Source organism: Amia ocellicauda, unplaced genomic scaffold (genome assembly GCF_036373705.1).
Source record: "Amia ocellicauda isolate fAmiCal2 unplaced genomic scaffold, fAmiCal2.hap1 HAP1_SCAFFOLD_125, whole genome shotgun sequence".
Classification (NCBI taxonomy): Eukaryota; Metazoa; Chordata; class Actinopteri; order Amiiformes; family Amiidae; genus Amia; species Amia ocellicauda.
The window spans coordinates 34,006-52,802 of NW_027102690.1; the positions used below are offsets into that span (position 1 = coordinate 34,006).

Sequence of the window (18,797 nt, forward strand, 5' to 3'; positions counted from 1 at the left end):
GCCTTACAGGTGTTCGGGAAAATTGATGTTCCCTCTGTGTAGAACGTGTGTGGAAACTGAAAATCAAAATACCTCTTGTCTGCACAGTGATGACGAGAGAGCGCTGACGGGTGTCTGGTGTAGCATTGAGCTTGACAAGGCGGTGGAGAAAGGTTACAGAGTCGGTAAGGTGTATGAGGTTTGGCATTTTTCTGAAAAATCTGATACTCTTTTTGCTGAGTACATTATGACCCATCTGAAAGGGAAACAGGAGGCATCGGGCTATCCCTCATGGTGTGTTGACTCCGCTGCCAAAGAGCGGTACGTTCAGCAATATTTTGAAAAGGAAGGGATCCGTCTAGAGCCGGGGAACATAACTGTAAACCCCGCCAAGAGACAAATGTCCAAACTGATTTTAAACAGTCTGTGGGGTAAGTTTGGGGAAAGAAATAACCGTCTAAACACAACCTTGATTAAAACCCCTGAACAGTTTATAGAATTTATCTTTTCCAAACAACATGCAGTATCACACTTTCAATTCTTAAATGACCACGTGGCACAGGTCCAGTGGAGGGCCCCTAAAGATTTCCCCACCAAACAGGGAAACGTTAATGTTTTCATAGCGGTTTTTACCACGGCTTACGCCCGGCTTGAACTGTACAACTTAATGGATCAGCTGCAGGAACGCACGCTCTATCATGATACTGACTCTGTAATCTTTGTCACCAGGCCAGGGGATTGGGTCCCTCCCCTCGGGGACTACCTTGGGGAGTTAACGAGCGAGCTAGATCCTCAGGACCACATAGTGGAGTTTGTTTCAGGGGGTCCTAAGACTTACGCATACAGAACGGCTGCGGGTAAGACCTGTATGAAAGTTAAGGGTTTCACTCTGAACCATTGTAACAACAAGCTCATTAACATCAAGTCTCTGACGACCCTGGTACAAAGTTTTGTAACCGAGAAAGACGCGCCTCCTCGCGAGATTATTACAGCCGGAAATCAGATCTATCACAATAAAAAGGGGTACACATTGGAAAATAGATCACTAAACAAACGGTTCAGGGTGGTGTACAATAAAAGAGTGTTGAAGACTGATTATACCACTCTGCCTTATGGATATTAGCAGTGGTTTTGATAACAGACTTCAACACCCTTTCTCCTGTATTATAGCCGGTCCCTCCAATTCGGGTAAGAGCTATCTTATAAAGAACATCATAGAAGATGTGGACGCAACCGTGTCCCAAGCTCTTGACAACATAGTGTGGTGTTACTCTTGCTGGCAACCTCTCTACGATGATTTGGCATCAAAAAAAAATAATCTGAAATTTGTGCAAGGTCTCCCCGCCTCGTTGTGTGACGATGACCTGTTCCCGCCCGGACAAACTAATCTAGTGATCCTTGATGACCTGATGGAGCAGGCCGGTGACAACAGTGAAGTGGAAAAAGCTTTCACAAAGTACACTCATCATAGGAATTTAAGTATTATTTATTTAGTTCAAAATCTATTTTTTCAAGGTAAAAAAAGCCGCACTATTAATTTAAATGCCAAATATATAATTCTTTTTAAAAACCCCAGAGATAAACTACAGGTCACCGTCTTGGCTCGTCAAATGTACCCTAACCAGACCAAATTCTTTTTGGAGGCATTTGAGGATGCCACCAAAAAACCCTACGGGTACTTGATTGTGGACTTAAAAGCACAAACCCCAGAAGACTTTCGCCTCAGAACAGGTTTGTGCCCGCCCGATTGGCCGGCAGTGTATGTGCTAAAGAAAAGGAAATAAATAAGAATGTCTGTTCGGATTAAAAGAAATCTGCCGCTTTTGCAAATGTTATTTGAGGGGAGCCCGCGCCATAGGAAAGCTGTGCTGGCAGGGGCCCCCTCGGATTTGATCGAGACCCTGTGTGAAATAGCTTTTAACATCTTACGCGGTAATATACCCCTAACCCCTTCTCAACATTCTAAACTCAAAAAACAAAAAGCGGTTATCAAGATCATCGCTAATAAGAAGTATTCTATTAAAAGAAAAAGAAAGAAGATTAATCAAACCGGAGGTTTTATAGGACCGCTGTTGAGCATAGCCGTGCCTTTCCTAACCAGTCTTCTAGCTTCCAGAGTGGGTTAATAATGGAATATGCTCAGAAAATGTTTTTGATCCCTCAGGAGCAGCTTGAGAAACTGAGAAAAAATGTTGTCGGGCCAGAGCCCATTAGACAAATGGCCGAAAACAACCTGGACTCTGAAATGAAAGCTATACTGGCCAGGGCCGATTTAAATCAGTATTCCAAAGCCCAGATGTATAGCAACACGTTACAGCGCTACCTCCGTCTGGTTAGACAGGGTGAAAAAGATCAAAACATTTTAACTTTAACCATGGCCTCTCAAGAAAATGGTTCTGGGACTGATGCGGGGGGTACGGTTGATAAAGATGTTGCGGTGCCCGAACCTGTTGAGAGTTCAGAGGGAGATGTTGTAACGGATGTTTTGAGAAACATGCCGGCCAGAAGCAAAAGACATGCAGAATATATTCTGCACAAAATGGTTCAGAAACCGCGGGTAACGACTTGGAATGAACAGGGTGAATTTGTTTTTAAAGGACAACTGATCAAAGGTTCACACATGTTTGATTTGTTGAAGAGTGTCACTAGCACTAATAAGGTACCCGATAGTCGCCGACCTGTAGGCTGGAATGCTTTCCTACAGGCGATGGCCTGTCTGAACATGCCCCAATCAACAGTCCCTAACCAGGAAACGCGACAAAAAATCCGTCTGTGTAAAGAGGTGGTGACTGATCTGACGCCGATATCTCATTACTCTGACCGTGTTGAGCAACCCTCCTCAGGATCTATCCATCGTTGGGAAGCTTATTAATCTCATGTTTTTATTTGTCTCCCCTGTAAATAAGGAACCGACAAACAATTTTTTTATTTTTTATTTTTATTTTCAAATGTTGTACATTTATTTATAACATAACCCTGCTTTGTATAAGATTTGTGTTGAATAAAAACAAAACTAATGATTCAAAGGCTGTTTTCATTATTTTTTCACTTTAACACGCATGACATCTTTTAAAATCCTCACAAGAACACCCCATCTGTATACATGGCTGGCTAGGGTCGTAAGTAATTGTGTTATAAGGGGGGGTCCACAGTGTCCTGACAAACTCTGCCACTTTTTTATCATTTTGGCCTAAATCCTCACTGTACAAGGACATAATATCGGGGTATGACCTTCCTTTAGATCTATGATATAAGAAAAACACACAGTGTTGACCACAAGTGAAGGTCTGAAGACTTTGTACTTGACGACTGCTGTAAATGGTTTCTTGACAGTTGTTGAGCAGAAAGTTATTGATCTTCCGAGGGAAAGGTCTGAAATCCGGGGGGTTTCCATAGGAATCAAAAAATTCCCCACGGCGGTCCTCCCTTAGATAAATAGCCAGCCAATGTTCTCCGGGCATATTTTTAGGGTGTGTGTTGATTATGTACATTGCAGGTAAATTCTTGATCTTAAATTTAGGCAGCTGGTCGCAGGCGTAGACTCCTTGAAACACTTTCCGTGAGCCGTCCAGGGCATTCATGATGTGGTTGAGCTCTCTGGTGTTCATTTTAATAATAATCATACAGAACGTTTCTCCTCTGATTCACCTCAATAATGTTGTCAAACACAGCATACACGACCATATTTACAGTGCGTGGTAGAGGCTGCTTGAAACGCATCTCCAAACGCATATTGCCCGTCTTCATCAGTGAAAAATGTTGTCCACACTCTTCGTCAGGGGTCAGGTTGAAACCGTACAGGGTGTAACCGCTGCAGTATTCCCGGCGATCGATCAGCAGAGGTTGATCCTTGAGATGGCGACCCGTAGCCAGTACTAGACTGTAATATTCACGAACCGCGTTGCCGTTTTCAAAGTCAGGTTGAAAAGGTCTGGATGGAACCTGCACACCATCGACGTACAGTGCTATAAATTCCGCGTTATAATGTTTAAAGTTAAAGGGGTTCTTGTTGTAAACCCCGGTAAATGCATCATTATCCACGAGACCTATAATAACCTGTTTTGGGAGCTGGCCTAGAAACAGATTTTCCTGGTTCATCACCCGTGTCCCTGCGGGGATACTGTGGACTTTCATATAGACTCTTTCGATCGGGTACTTGGCGTTTGCCGTCATTAAAGCCTGCGCATGTCCTAGTTTAACCGCCGGGGAGACGGATACTTTTTTCACAAACAGCGAGGCCGATAATATGGTCAGTTTATATTTTTCAGTATCAGGGGTCATCAGACAAAAAGCACTTTTACTACGGATCATTTTAATTTTAATGTCTACCCCGTTGAGCATGAGTTTTTCTTGGAAAAATATGTCTGCATGAATATGTCCCATTAGCTCAAAGGTCCTCCCTTCTGTTGAAAAGACCGTTCTTTTTTGCAAACCCTTATTGAGTCCCTCTGGATCCTGGTCGTCCATAGCTTCCGGGGTGTCTTTGAAGAAAAGGCCGGGGCTGAACTGTTTGCTTAGGGTCTCCTCACTATAATTAAGGATACACTCCATCATGGCCCTATAGGGGTAAGTATTGCTGCTTTGACTAATGAGCCGATCTCCCAGGGTCACATCCACCTGTGAAAACATGGTGGCCACCGGGTAATTGATGACCCCAGCGTTGGCCGTCTTCTCGATTGCATCGCCATCCTCATCAGTCACTTTACAGTTCATTAAAATAAATGTGTTATTCAAATCAATATAATCCTCGCCATTGCCAGCAATAAAAAACTCCAGAGGGGCCGTATCTGAAATTGCGGAAAGAGGGGGTATCTCTACATATATGCTCTTATCTATACTCGTTTGAGTGTATGGAACTGTAAACAGATCCAGTTCTGATTTGACGCATTCTTCCGATAGACTGTGGACAAAAGACATTTTTAAAAGATGTATCCTGAGGCTCTATTTGTCTTTCTTTGAGACTTTCTTTTTGCAGGTTTTTTCTTGTGCTGCTTCCTTCTCCGAGTGTTTCCACGATATGTTGGAGAATGAGAGCTTCTTCGTTTTTTGTTAGCCACGGATCTTCGTCGCCCTGGTGGACACATACTGTTTCTTCTTTTACCCCCCCTCCTCGCCATTACCATGAGACCCGAACCCTCCTGCTGCTCATGGCTAGCTGCCCGGTTCATAACATTGGTGAACACGTCACTAACAATATTTTTAGCCGCTGATTTCAAGTGGGGTCTGGCTATAGCAGAGCCTCTCTTAAGCAGGGGTACGGCCATTCTAAAGAGACCACGAAAGAGTCCTCCTAGACCGGCTCCATACATTGTGGGGGCTCCTACAAAACCGGGCAAGCCGTTCACGGCTTGCATCTTGTAATAATCCACATAGGCGCTAGGATCTACATAACCCCTCGAGGTAGCCATTTTAATAATGTACACACTGTTTCAGGGGTCGAAAATGTAGTTTGACAATAACTTTCCCGAAGCGGAAGGGTACGTTGATATTCTGATCCGATTTTACTTCGATCGTGATGTTGTCAAAGTTGGTCTTTGAGACTGGTACGTAGTGTGGCTTGTCATAAGTAATTGTGACCATGTCATTGCTTTTACCTTTAATAAGTACATTTCTCAAAAGGGGGACATAGCTATCCCCGACCCTCTGGTGTGTTATGATATCCGTATACACATAAAGAGTGTAAAAGCCGCCACTGATGTCAGCCGGGAAGGGTGCCACCACTTCTGAGAACCTGCTCTCTGTGTCAGAATAGAACCCTAATATACGCCCCAGTTGTCCTTTGGTTTGAATGCTAATACCAGGTTTTGACACCTTGTACACTCTGTTTTTAATAGGGTTGTAATATAGCTTGATGTTGGGGGTGCCTTCTGAGAACTGTTTATGCATCTCATCTAATATTGTATCCACATTGTCATAATAACCTCCTTGCATCGTGAATGTCCATTGACTCTTTTTAACATCGTCAAAAATGGCGAAGGTGGCATCCTTATCTTGTAAAACAGCCCAAGTGTAAGGATACTGTATTTCCGCCAACCCCACTTCCCACGACCCCCTTAGATCTATAGATTTTCCAAATTGTACCGTGTAACTGGATATTTCATTTTTAGGGTATATATCGAGAGAGGCGTTACTGGGTAGAGTCACGTAGAAGCCTCCTGATTCCATCTTGAGTATCGAAAGTAATGACCCCATCACACCAGCGGGCATGTTGTTATAAGGCTTGAATATCACAAACCTGTTGTTCCGGGACCCAACTATTGAACTTTTCAGGCCATCCAAGCCATTTCACCAACACATATTTTTTCCGGTTCTGGGTTTTCTCAGCTAATATCTTTTCAACTCTGTATACAATGTCTTTACCCACAATAATTTTTTGTAACTCGGCTTCGTAAAACGTTCCTTCTATATCCTCCCCGTCATAGTCTTTTAACCGGTACACGGGGGGGTCTCTAGCCACCTGTTCGGTAACTGTAAAATATTCGTCAGAAAATGTTTGTTCATAACCTTTGGCAAAAGTACTCCTTAGCTTTGAAACGCGAACCACATCACCGATGTTGAACTTATAAGTAGTTTTCCCCTTCTTAATAAATGGGCCGTATAATTTTTTATAGACCTTAAAAGAATTACTTTGATCAACATCTATAGGCTTCATTTTAATACTGGCGTGATACCCTTGGTTGTAAGCATCGATAAAATCCTGAACTTTATCAAAATACTTGAACGTGTTGACCGCTGTAAAATATCTCCACATTTTGGTCTTTATGGTGCGGTTAAACCTCTCCACCACCGATGCCTTAAGCTCATTACCGGTGGTGAAATGATGTATTTTGTGTCTCTTCAGTAGATTCTGAAATTCTCTGTTGAGAAACTCTTTTCCTTTATCAGTCTGCAGTTTTTTAGGACATCGTCCCTGGGACAATATATCCTCAAAGGCCCTTGTCACCGCCCGACCTGTTTTATTATGTAGAATGCGAGCCCAGGCATATTTTGATAACACATCGATACACATCAACATAAATTTGTGACCATTGTTATGTTTTGATAAATTTGACATATCGACTAGATCCATTTGCCATTGTGAGTCTATGTCAGTTGCATATACACGGTTTCTTTTAAAGTTAATCCTGAGAGGTTTATGTAAGGTATAGGCGTCTTGTTCCCGTAACCATTCTGAAACAACCACATCATTAACCTTCACGCCGGCCTCAGCGAGTCCTCTTTGAAAACCCTTCTTACCCGCCAAACCCCCAATCTTGGCTGGGTTGTAGTATAGTTCATGCATTTGGGGAGCTTGCCGAGTCATTCTGCCAAATAAACACACAGACCCACACTATGCGCAAAGTTTTTATACAAGGTTTTTTATTCAACTTCAGGAGAGCAGATACCCCTTTTTAGACATTTGAGAAAAGTATAACATACACAACAATTTTTTCTACGGTCCAGACAAAAAGAAATCAGATGATTGGTTACTTGATCTATATCAACAAATACCTGTTTCTTTATCTTGTAGGCACACACCTCAGTTACATATGTAAATAAAACAACAATATGACCTATTTTAAAAGTAAACAGAGGGGTATTAAACATGCTCAGTAAAAGGTCATACAGATGTTGATGAAATGGCCTAATATCATTCTTGGCCCCCTTGAGCGCTTCATCCCAGTGTTCGTACCCCCCGGTCTTTGTTACAGCAACCATTAACTTTTCCAGGTTTGAAAGTTGATCCTCATCGATGGTTAAATCTGTAGAGAAAAGGCTCGCGTTGGCTACTTTTCTGTCAAGCACATGGTGTAATAGCGCTCTCAGGTTAGCTGCAGAGTGTTGATGACAGAACCAGTTGCAGCAGCAGTCCAGAACATTCCCCATGTTCAAAGTCCCTTAGTTCAGGTCAGAGTCTGAATCAGTGGCGTAGATGTCGAATTCTTCGTCGCTGCCCCCAGCTTTAACTTCTTTACGGAAGAAATAAGCTTTTAGCTTGCCAGCGGTTTTTCTACTTGGCTCATCCAGGTCATTGAGCAGCTGCCCAAGTTTCTCTATTATAAACGGCTCCTTTTTCAGCTCCAGCAAAATCTCATCTATGATTTTCTGGACTTGTCCAGCAGTGACATGTATGTGGGAGTAAGACAGAGCCTTGATTAGTGCCGGTTTCAGCCACGGTTTGTTCAGTCTTCTGTAAAACACGTTGAAATAGAACAGGAAATAGTAACGGTCTGGTTCAAACAAACAACTGTGTCTCAACTGACTGGGGTGATTCACTTCACACCCCCGACAGACTTCTTTCAGAGCTCGGTCGATGAGAGCACTCAGAATATACACCAGGGTGCTTTTAACCACTCTGCTTACTTGGACACCTACCCCGGGCATAAATCCTGCGTCTTCATCACGCCCCCGAGACCGTCCGATGCTCATTGGGTCGCCTGGTGGTTTGTGGGGTGTTTCTACATCCATTGGACTGACCCCCTCCTGAGACGCACAGACGGTAGACAGTTCGGCAAAATCGAGGCCCTCCATGAGCTCCAGAGGCTGGGGATCCCCGAGACTCATTTGGACATCCATCGCTCCGCATGTTGTTTCGTCCTGAGGGACCGGGGTCTGAGGTCTTGGAGGGTAACCGCAGTCAGAGGGTTCCGGAGTGTATACAAAATCTGGGGAATAGAACCAGGGGTGATCCCGGGTTTGAAGAGGCCTGTAGAGCCTGTCGACGTCCGCAGCTTTCGGGTAAGACATTCTCTTTAATTTTAAACCATGAATGAATTGTTGCGCCTTTTATCCTATCTCTTCACTACGTCACGACACACCGCCCTCTTAGAAGAGAGTAGACCCTGAGCCGTCAGACCCCCCTCCAACCCCCCACAGGTCGTCTGTTTTATCATCGTCGTCGTCATTCAAGGGGGATATATAATCCATAATCCAGCATATTCTCCTTCTAACAGAATCCAGTTGTGAACATTTGGTCAAGATGTCAAAACCATCATTTATACAGTTTATGACCTCTTTCAAGAACGGCCAGTCCACGGCGTCAAACATAATTTCAGTAACATGTTTTTCTGGATCCTCCACAACCCCTTCAATAGGGTTTGTAATCAGGGTACTGCTAAACAAAACCTTACGATCAGTAGTTAGAGATAGACTCTTCACCACTGTACCGTAGTTCTGCAAGCTTTCCCATTCACACCTTTCAAAACTCTGAGTAGGAGACTCCGTTTCGCCTTCTCTTGGACCCTCTTGCAAGCCTTCTAGAGTCTTATCCACAAGCCCCAGGTCTCTCCATGCCATCACCTTCAACCAGTCCTCAAAAGAGTATTCAATCACCGTCTCAAAAGGTTCCAACGTACCCTCCTTCTCTCCCAAAGCAAAAAGCTCCACTCCAACATAGCTGGGATCCCTTTTAAAGCGGTAACCCCGTCGACCCCCCCAGAACAACACCCAGGAGCGTTCAATCTTCAAATTGGTGAGTACAGGAACCCTTGCCCGGGATTGTTTCTTGCGGGGTTTCATGTTGATGTCGCTGGACATGTTGAAGAAGCGGGATGTTTCAGATGCTGAGAATTAAAGAGGTATTGCCTAAAAGCAGCGCGGGGTCTTAAATAGAGAGGAGAGTTTCGGGGCGTTGCCTTCGGGGGGGGGGGTCTTTATGGGTGGCCTTGTTGTTCAGGGTTTTAGGGGTGTACACTTTCTGACGGATATGACGTAGGAATAATTAAGGAAATAACTCTAAAATCACGCCCCCCAATTATGACGTAGGAATATTAATAAGCTTAGGGCATACGTCATAACAAAATAGGCCGCGCCCAAAAAACCCTACTATCTACTCACAGGTCCTAGGGGAAGAGCAACAGATCCACCTTCCCTGACCGGGAATCGAACCCGGGCCGCGGCGGTGAGAGCGCCAAATCCTGACCACTACTGGGCGCAACTTGGCTCACTCTGGACTTGGCCGTGCGACAGAGCGAGACGTGTGCGTAGAGCAGAAACCTTCGTCACGGGCAAGAGGTGGGCAGCGGGCTTGGTTCCAAGGTGTAATGGTTAGCACTCTGGACTCTGAATCCAGCGATCCGAGTTCAAGTCTCGGTGGGACCTGGGGCCCTTGGCAGGGGCAGCAGCGGTGACCCGGTGGTCTCCCTGCGTGAGGGCCTGTGTCTGCGAATAAGGCCTGTTTATGTTCCCTCTTGGGAGGCTTGGAGACGAATTGGCGAAAACTCTGGGTCGGCCTGGTGCGTTCATCTTCCTGGTGGTGACCGCGTGGCTTAACGGAGAAGAAGGTGCCTGTGTTGACAGATTACAGATAGATTATTTCCCTTCTTGGAAATCATCGTTAAAGCGAAAAGGAACTTTGTAAACCAGCTAGCTTGGAAGCAACCACGTCAGGGCATTCTTTCAGTGAGACCTCGGTTTTTTACAAGCACGAGTGAAGCTTTAAAAGAAAATTACAGAATGTTTGCGGCCGTTCATCCAATCAAAAGTTGCAAGCCCGAGTCCGATTGCGGTCTGTCTTCCCTGGGGGCGGGGGGGATTGTGTTTTGTGAGATTCGGGGGAGAGGTGAGGTGGCTTTCTTTGGTGTATGCCAGAGGTCCGGTGAGAGGTTGTCTTTTACAACTGTCCCTCAGTCAATACCAAAAACAGTCCCTGCCAATCTGGGAAAGCCATTCAGTCCACAAACAGAGTTTTGACAAACATCCTGCGGGCTTTTTCTCCACCGTTTGATCCTTTTATCGTTGACAGGAATTTCTACAGGGTACGTCCCGAACAGGTGCCTCAATGGCTGTTTGCTAGCTCGATAAATCTAACTTGCTCGGTCTGCATACTATCTTTAATCTAAAACATCATACAGTCTCTTCGGTCTGACTTCGGATCGGAAGATTGAGGGTTGGAGTGTCTTTGCGGTCGTTCCTGGGGTTACGACGTCGAAGCGGCATCTCGGTCGTTTTTGGGGAACTTCAGAAGGGCCAGCCGGCGTGCTAATGCTGCAGCCGTCGCCGGCGCGTTGTGTCTGATAACCTTACGGCAAACAGGCAATGCCTTGCGCCTGTGTCTGCGGCAAGAAAAGTGAGCGACTCTCCCCCGAAACCGGGGCACGAGCGCCTGAGGCCTTGGAGAATGCGGGCATCGATCCCGCTGCCTCTCGCATGCTGTAGCGTAAGGTACACTTATACATTTCAATTAAAGAAGTGAATTTAGAGTATCACCTTATCACGAATCCTGGAATCTTGTAGAACTCAATTTCTGTAATAATTGGACGCAGACACCAATTCCAAAGATATAAATTGTCAAATGTATTCAAAACAAAGACTAAATGTAGCACTACACTAATTATACAAAAGGGAAAAACTAATTACAATTCAACTCTAGATCAACAAATCGAAGACAAATCACTTCCGTGACCAAATCAAAGAGCATGGGTTCACATATGATAACACAAATCGTTAAACAAAAAAGGTTATAAACACATTGACTACAATACCGGTTAGTAAGACGAAGGTGAGTCTCTCGTTAGTATTATTAGTCAGACATTAAATAACTACGCAGGTTAGTATTTATGTCAGGTAACTTCTCGTTACATATATATCAGTCTCATTCACGTTTAGGTGCCGAGAAAGATCCTATCATTACTTGTTACCACAATTTCCCTTAACTGATTATTATTCAATGATTAAGGATAGGCAGGGCCACCAATAATCTAATGTCTATTAACTTGTGTCAATTTCAGACTAAACAGTTAAACAGGAATGAGAAGATATTTCTCGGCGTTGACAGATTTTATTTCTAAAATGATCAACAAAACAGTTTAATGCAACACACATTTATATTTAAGAAAACTAAATGATATTACACATTCTAGAGTTATGAATCACAGATTAACATTTCTAATTGATTTCTCAAATGTCATGAATCATGAACTCCAAACTGTTAAACTTATCTGAACTTCGTCGCAGAGAGGCCTCTCTGGCTTCGGGCTCAGATAACAGCACACGGCACGAGGTCCGTGTGGTTTGGAACAAAGGCAGTCCGGTTCGGCTTTGTCCAAGAACTTCCACTCAGTCGATACACCTGGAAGTTGGGGTTTCGCGAAAGTAGAGTCGTTTCCAAACAGATTTTCCACTGGTTTGAAGGCTCCAAGGTTGTGCACAAAATCTTCTTGGCAAGCAGGGTCTCTCACCGTACTTATTTGAAGACAAAGTCTTTGAGGAAAGCAGGGCCGTGTTTGTTCCAAGGGTCAAGTTTCTTAAGACTCAAATAGCTATTTAAATGACTGACACTTTCGTATACAGTCGACTTAGTCAATTGTCCAGCTGTAAAACTCCACTGATCAGGTGGGCACAGGCGGGCAGCGCAGTCTGTAAAGTTCTTTATTTAATAAAGTCCTTTAAAAGAATTCTTCGTACGGCTCAATCTCCTTCTCCCAGTTTAACTCTTCTGTTGCCGGCAAAGACTTAGTTGGTTTCTGGTTCCGGTTCTGGCAACAGAGCTACAGGTTGAGCTGTGGCAGCGAGTTACTGGTTCAGGTGAGAGAGAGCGAGAAAGACTGTCCGCTGTTCCTTATAGTCTGTCAGATCAAGAGGTGATTGGTTCTTGAGTTTTTGAGATTGGATTTCGGTTTCAGCCCCCAGTGTCCTATTGGAGGGGGGCTTGATTTATGACTGATGTCAATCCATGCCATCTTTTGGAAATGCCGGTTGGCCTGGGTTCGTAGCTCTATGTCGGGATTTCGGCTCTCGTCCACTTCAAAGAGTTTTTATCACCTACAGGCCCCTTTCTCCAGACATCTCATAGCAGAATTCCAAACTATTTGGCCTCTTCTTGGTGCCATCCTCCCCAAAACTGTCACTTTGATGCAAACCAGTTCCAAGCTGATGAGCTAAGGGAATCTGATAACTTTGGGGGGGAGAGGTTTTCTTTAGATCAGTGCTTCAGCTCAGAGCCCAAATGCTCTTATCCAAATACACCCAACATAACGCTACAATGCTTAGCGAGCGCTCTACCACGTGAGCTAATCCTCAGGGCTCTCGGTGAGGCCGACCCCCACTTCTTCAGTCATTAAGTGGCACGTCGCGAGTAAGTCCTTTCCTGCGCTTCAGGCAAGCTTGCAGCCAACTGCGGACGACTTTCCTTCCTCGGTGGCAGCCATCGTGCCGCAATAGAAAAGGATTGTCATGAGCAAAACTTTCAAAGTGACCGAAAAGATCACGGCCCGTCGTGTGATGTGATTTACATGAGCACCAGAAACGTTCATGGACATATGTATATAAGTAAGGATTTAATCACAGATAGAGAGAGAGAAAATGCACCACACAGGTCCTAGGGGAAGAGCAACAGATCCACTTTCCCTGACCGGGAATCGAGCCCGGGCCGCGGCGGTGAGAGCGCCGAATCCTGACCACTAGACCACCAGGGACGGCTCCGGAAGTGACCCGCCACACGCAGCACTCTGGGCGCAACTTGGCTCACTCTGGACTTGGCCGTGCGACAGAGCGAGACGTGTGCGTAGAGCAGAAACCTTCGTCACGGGCAAGAGGTGGGCAGCGGGCTTGGTTCCATGGTGTAATGGTTAGCACTCTGGACTCTGAATCCAGCGATCCGAGTTCAAGTCTCGGTGGGACCTGGGGCCCTTGGCAGGGGCAGTGGCGGTGAAGCGGTGGTCTCCCTGCGTGAGGGCCTGTGTCTGCGAATAAGGCCTGTTTATGTTCCCTCTTGGGAGGCTTGGAGACGAATTGGCGAACACTCCCGGTCGGCCTGGTGCGTTCATCTTCCTGGTGGTGACCGCGTGGCTTAACGGAGAAGAAGGTGCCTGTGTTGACAGATTACAGATAGATTATTTCCCTTCTTGGAAATCATCGTTAAAGCGAAAAGGAACTTTGTAAACCAGCTAGCTTGGAAGCAACCACGTCAGGGCATTCTTTCAGTGAGACCTCGGTTTTTTACAAGCACGAGTGAAGCTTTAAAAGAAAATGACATAGAATGTTTGCGGCCGTTCATCCAATCAAAAGGTGCAAGCCCGAGTCCGATTGCGGTCTGTCTTCCCTCGGGGCGGGGGGGGATTGTGTTTTGTGAGATCCGGGGGAGAGGTGAGGTGGCTTTCTTTGGTGTATGCCAGAGGTCCGGTGAGAGGTTGTCTTTTACAACTGTCCCTCAGTCAATACCAAAAACAGTCCCTGCCAATCTGGGAAAGCCATTCAGTCCACAAACAGAGTTTTGACAATCATCCTGCGGGCTTTGTCTCCACCGTTTGATCCTTTTATCGTTGACAGGAATTTCTACAGGGTACGTCCCGAACAGGTGCCTCAATGGCTGTTTGCTAGCTCGATAAATCTAACTTGCTCGGTCTGCATACTATCTTTAATCTAAAACATCATACAGTCTCTTCGGTCTGACTTCGGATCGGAAGATTGAGGGTTGGAGTGCCTTTGCGGTCGTTCCTGGGGTTACGACGTCGAAGCGGCATCTCGGTCGTTTTTGGGGAACTTCGGAAGGGCCAGCCGGCGTGCTAATGCTGCAGCCGTCGCCGGCGCGTTGTGTCTGATAACCTTACGGCAAACAGGCAATGCCTTGCGCCTGTGTCTGCGGCAAGAAAAGTGAGCGACTCTCCCCCGAAACCGGGGCACGAGCGCCTGAGGCCTTGGAGAATGCGGGCATCGATCCCGCTGCCTCTCGCATGCTGTAGCGTAAGGTACACTTATACATTTCAATTAAAGAAGTGAATTTAGAGTATCACCTTATCACGAATCCTGGAATCTTGTAGAACTCAATTTCTGTAATAATTGGACGCAGACACCAATTCCAAAGATATAAATTGTCAAATGTATTCAAAACAAAGACTAAATGTAGCACTACACTAATTATACAAAAGGGAAAAACTAATTACAATTCAACTCTAGATCAACAAATCGAAGACAAATCACTTCCGTGACCAAATCAAAGACCATGGGATCACATATGATAACACAAATCGTTAAGCAAAAAAGGTTATAAACACATTGACTACAATACCGGTTAGTAAGACGAAGGTGAGTCTCTCGTTAGTATTATTAGTCAGACATTAAATAACTACGCAGGTTAGTATTTATGTCAGGTAACTTCTCGTTACATATATATCAGTCTCATTCACGTTTAGGTGCCGAGAAAGATCCTATCATTACTTGTTACCACAATTTCCCTTAACTGATTATTATTCAATGATTAAGGATAGGCAGAGCCACCAATAATCTAATGTCTATTAACTTGTGTCAATTTCATACTAAACAGTTAAACAGGAATGAGAAGATATTTCTCGGCATTGACAGATTTTATTTCTAAAATTATCAACAAAACAGTTTAATGCAACACACATTTATATTTAAGAAAACTAAATGATATTACACATTCTAGAGTTATGAATAACAGATTAACATTTCTAATTGATTTCTCAAATGTCATGAATCATGAACTCCAAACTGTTAAACTTATCTGAACTTCGTCGCAGAGAGGCCTCTCTGGCTTCGGGCTCAGATAACAGCACACGGCACGAGGTCCGTGTGGTTTGGAACAAAGGCAGTCCGGTTCGGTTTTGTCCAAGAACTTCCACTCAGTCGATACACCTGGAAGTTGGGGTTTCGCGAAAGTAGAGTCGTTTCCAAACAGATTTTCCACTGGTTTGAAGGCTCCAAGGTTGTGCACAAAATCTTCTTGGCAAGCAGGGTCTCTCACCGTACTTATTTGAAGACAAAGTCTTTGAGGAAAGCAGGGCCGTGTTTGTTCCAAGGGTCAAGTTTCTTAAGACTCAAATAGCTATTTAAATGACTGACACTTTCGTATACAGTCGACTTAGTCAATTGTCCAGCTGTAAAACTCCACTGATCAGGTGGGCACAGGTGGGCAGCGCAGTCTGTAAAGTTCTTTATTTAATAAAGTCCTTTAAAAGAATTCTTCGTACGGCTCAATCTCCTTCTCCCAGTTTAACTCTTCTGTTGCCGGCAAAGACTTAGTTGGTTTCTGGTTCCGGTTCTGGTAACAGAGCTACAGGTTGAGCTGTGGCAGCGAGTTACTGGTTCAGGTGAGAGAGAGCGAGAAAGACTGTCCGCTGTTCCTTATAGTCTGTCAGATCAAGAGGTGATTGGTTCTTGAGTTTTTGAGATTGGATTTCGGTTTCAGCCCCCAGTGTCCTATTGGAGGGGGGCTTGATTTATGACTGATGTCAATCCATGCCATCTTTTGGAAATGACGGTTGGCCTGGGTTCGTAGCTCTATGTCGGGATTTCGGCTCTCGTCCACTTCAAAGAGTTTTTATCACCTACAGGCCCCTTTCTCCAGACATCTCATAGCAGAATTCCAAACTATTTGGCCTCTTCTTGGTGCCATCCTCCCCAAAACTGTCACTTTGATGCAAACCAGTTCCAAGCTGATGAGCTAAGGGAATCTGATAACTTTGGGGGGGAGAGGTTTTCTTTAGATCAGTGCTTCAGCTCAGAGCCCAAATGCTCTTATCCAAATACACCCAACATAACGCTACAATGCTAAGCGAGCGCTCTACCACGTGAGCTAATCCTCAGGGCTCTCGGTGAGGCCGACCCCCACTTCTTCAGTCTTTAAGTGGCACGTCGCGAGTAAGTCCTTTCCTGCGCTTCAGGCAAGCTTGCAGCCAACTGCGGACGACTTTCCTTCCTCGGTGGCAGCCATCGTGCCGCAATAGAAAAGGATTGTCATGAGCAAAACTTTCAAAGTGACCGAAAAGAACACGGCCCGTCGTGTGATGTGATGTACATGAGCTCCAGAAACGTTCATGGACATATGTATATAAGTAAGGATTTAATCACAGATAGAGAGAGAGAAAATGCACCACACAGGAGTAGATAGTAGGGTTTTTTGGGCGCGGCCTATTTTGTTATGACGTATGCCCTAAGCTTATTAATATTCCTACGTCATAATTGGGGGGCGTGATTTTAGAGTTATTTCCTTAATTATTCCTACGTCATATCCGTCAGAAAGTGTACACCCCTAAAACCCTGAACAACAAGGCCACCCATAACCGGTTGTTCTTGTTGTTCTTGTTGGTCAACTGTAGAGTGTGAATGGGTCGGCTCTTCCTGTAGTGGTTGGGGGTCTTTTTTAAATATACATGTAAGGGGCCCAGGTCTTAACAATGCCATTTTGAATAGTGCGTTTATCATATTCACACTGTCTCTGTCTCTGTCTCTGTCTGTCTCTCTCTCTCTGTCTCTCTCGCCCAAGCATTTTATAAGATCAACAAGTTCTGTTGTCTGTAATGGTCCCAGGTCTTAACAATGCCATTTTGAATAGTGCGTTTATCATATTCACACTGGCTCTGTCTCTGTCTGTCTCTGTCTGTCTCTCTCTCTCTGTCTCTCTCGCCCAATCATTTTATAAGATCAACAAGTTCTGTTGTCTGTAATGGTCACAGGTCCTAACAATTCCTGTTTTGCATAGGGTACTTATGTTAACCCCAATGTATATGGCTCTGTCTCTCCCCTCAAATTTAATTAAAAATAAAATTTAAAAAAAGAGGGTGTGTGTGTGTGTGGGTGTTTGTCGGTATAGGTTAATTGTTTTTGTAAAAAAAAAAAAAAAAAAAAAAAAGCTGTGGTTATATTTTATCTCACACATAATGTGTTCATTCGTTTTACTTAAATACATTCTAGGGTCTTAAAGCTCATAAGAGTTAGACTTAAGATAAGGATATGTTTTTAAGGTATTTTAGCAGGCTCAATCCCTGATGATAAGGAATCATTTAAAAAATAAAAACAACTGATCACTCAATGCTAAATAGATCACAACACTCAAGGCTAAATCACTCACACCACGGGGGACGGGGGTGGGCTCAGACAAACGTAGGCATGGCGTGTGGTCTCAAAACATTCAGAATACTTTTAAACTATATAATTTATAAGCTTTGTAAAATAAACCCAAATATCTCTTTTGTGGGGATAAACGCTGTTCTGAGTAGTTTGTGACTTGTTTAATACCAAAGAAAGCATCGCTATTAAAAAAAAAAAAAAATCACTGTAAAAGCGCTACTTATTTTAGATCTTTATAGTTATTTTCTTGGCTCAGGTTGTTTTTTAGCGCGTATAAAGGCCTGAAATATTCTTAGTGTTTATTGACTATAGGTCTTGATGCTTAAAAATGTTTTTTTGAGAGACCAAAAGGTTCTAATAAAAGTTTAGAGTAGAGAGGAGAGAGATCGTCGCCATCTGGTTTCTATTTGAAATTGATGCAGGGTCATTTTATTGGTTGGTTTTGATATGTTAATTGGTAACAGGACGGCACAAAGGCCAGCCCAGAACAATGCCTTACAAGCAGATCCGGCATCCGGCCATCAGTATAAGTATGAAGGTCTGGTCTTCAGCTCGACAGACTCATACTGACCTTTCGATTTAAGCCTAAAGATCAACAATGTCCGGAAACAACATCAACGACTTCGATTTAAACGAGTTTTTAGGTAAGTCTTCAGATTATTTTCATTGACTCAGAGCGGGTTGTGGGCATGTATTGTAAATAAGGTTATAACATCTGTTTTAAGTTCTGTAAAATTATTTTTCAGCCAGTCAACAGGAGTTAATTCCCAACGCTGAGGAGATCATCTGGAACAACGACGGTAAGATTTTTGTGTTTGCGCTCAAGGGTTCTTATGTATGGGTGTGTGGTTGTGTTTTGAAGCGGCTCATTAGAGTTATGAAAACGTTTTAATATATATTAATGGCGGTCTCTTTAATTACACAGAAACTATCGAAAGGCCTGTGATTAATGTCTCCGAGGATCAACCAAGAGAAGTGGTTGTCCCTAGACAGGCTGTCTGCCGACCGGGTAAGAACTAAACCCCTGTTTG

General features: G+C 44.2%; 3 non-coding genes across 3 annotated transcripts; 2 read left to right on the forward strand and 1 right to left on the reverse strand.

Annotated features, from left to right (window-relative positions):
- The first annotated feature begins 9,987 nt into the window (after positions 1-9,987).
- trnaq-cug (transfer RNA glutamine (anticodon CUG)) lies at positions 9,988-10,059 on the forward strand. Its single transcript has one exon. It is a non-coding gene; the product is annotated as a tRNA-Gln (tRNA).
- A 3,242-nt stretch (positions 10,060-13,301) lies between these two features.
- Positions 13,302-13,373, reverse strand: trnae-cuc (transfer RNA glutamic acid (anticodon CUC)). Its single transcript has one exon. It is a non-coding gene; the product is annotated as a tRNA-Glu (tRNA).
- A 135-nt stretch (positions 13,374-13,508) lies between these two features.
- trnaq-cug (transfer RNA glutamine (anticodon CUG)) lies at positions 13,509-13,580 on the forward strand. The gene has a single exon. It is a non-coding gene; the product is annotated as a tRNA-Gln (tRNA).
- Positions 13,581-18,797: the final 5,217 nt, after the last annotated feature.